Source organism: Copidosoma floridanum, unplaced genomic scaffold, assembly GCF_036245765.1.
Source record: "Copidosoma floridanum isolate Cflo_tuat_1 unplaced genomic scaffold, Cflo_Japanese_pri ptg000008l, whole genome shotgun sequence".
NCBI lineage: Eukaryota > Metazoa > Arthropoda > Insecta > Hymenoptera > Encyrtidae > Copidosoma > Copidosoma floridanum.
Window position 1 is genome coordinate 439,365 of NW_028321885.1, and position 1,967 is coordinate 441,331.

Consider the following 1,967-nt stretch of genomic DNA (forward strand, 5'->3'; position numbering starts at 1 on the left):
ATGCAAGTACAATAAGTTTGCTTTAATTTTTATAGGTATACGATAAGTGTACTATGTGTATGCCCAAAAACTAAAGTGAGAGAGCGTCATCGAGCGCGCTTATATGATATCATCTACTTTAAGCAAGGGAGTATACGGCGCAGGGACTTCTAATGTGGCATGTTTAGCTATATATTCAAATTGCTACGTGAGCATCAGCTAGTGCGCGGTGTAATATTGAAGGGCTCTTTCTGTACGAGAATATCCGACTTAACTTAACACTTTTTCCTCTTTAAGCAAGAATGGGCTTGACGGTCACGGTTTAAAAACCGTATTAATAAATTTTTTATATATTCGTATGTATATGAGTAATCTGCCTATGCGTTTATATGCTCTTGAGTGCCTTCAAGTAACTCTTTTTCAGCGAAGACAATTAATTCATCAAATTGTGTATTTAATTGAATTTTAAAATTATCGCGTTTCCGCTGAACATTAATTTCTAAATTGTAAAAATTATTTTTCTGAAACGTACTTACTACTTGTTTTTCGATTTTTTTGTTTTTTAATAAATTACTGTTTAATGTATCACAGTTATAGTAATTTTGTAACTGATTATTAATAAAATCTAATTTTTTTTCCAGAACGTTTTTCTCTTTTGTAAGCTCCTGCATAAACAATTTTCTACCACTTCTCTTACCTTTTTTATTACTCGAAAAATTATTAGTTGGCGGTTTCATGAAATATTATTTTATAAACAATCGTGGGTATATAAGTAAAATCATGAATTAAATTAAACCTTTACTCAGTTTTTTAAGAATTCTTCTTCTACTAACACTATTACGTGCAAATATGTCTGTGTGTATGTATTTGTTATTTTGATAGACCGCTTTAAGTAGCAGATCTAGGGTAAAGAGTGTCCGCTATTTCAGCAGGACTAATGGGGATGAACCACTCTGGTTAGCAGATTCAGGGTAGGAAGAGAAAGACCGCTCTGGTTAGCAGATTCAGGGTAGGAACAGTGTATTTGTTCTGTCTTGTAAGCGTGTAGTATAAGGGGTCACTATTTTCTTATTTTTATATTATCATTTAAAACACATTATTATCTTATTACTTATTTATTTTTTTGTTATTTTAACGACAGTTAACTCTTATTTATTTTTCCGTTCATTTATTGATGTAGTATTATATTTATTATTTACTTTATTTATTTATTTATTTATTTATTTATTATTATTTTTTTTAGTTATAGCGAAATATCGCATATACCATGCTATCCGCAAAAGCACAGCATATACGCGTCCGCGCACAGTATACTATATGGGGTATTACACGTCATTCATTAACATGCTTCATTAAATGGTGTTTGGTGTTTCTTAAGAGAAAGATAGTAATAAGAGAATATATAATAAATAAACAAATAGCTAGAGACCATTAACCACACTCTACTACCAATTTTGTTAAATAACGTTTAATGTCATTTAAGTTTGTTTTCAGCTTCAAATCAAAAACTAAAAACTGTGGACTACAGTCTCATGCTTCTTCACAGGCTGCGGGACAGCAGATAGTCCAACTATTTGCTTGTTTAAGAAAAATTAAAAGGAAGGAAGAAGTAGAGTGTTGAATATAATATCCAGATTAACTTACCTTTCTTTCCGCTAATTATTAATTCAGATGACCTGCACTTCCTCTTCCGTCGATTCATAGTTATTTATTTTTATATTTATTTATTTGCTATTTATTATTTTATAATAATTAAAATTCTTTTTCCAATTAGTTTTATATCACTTTTTTTTATATTACTAGTATACATATATAATAAAACAGAAAAGAAAAAAAATAGATGGAACGTCTGGTTAATCTTATAAAATTAGTTATTACGTCTGCACTTGATGCGCGGCAGCGGGCTACTAACTAAAACGCCGCGCAAAGAAATGCACCTTACACGAAGTCTTAGTTAAACCTTCTCTGTCTTACTTGCTATGGGGCCG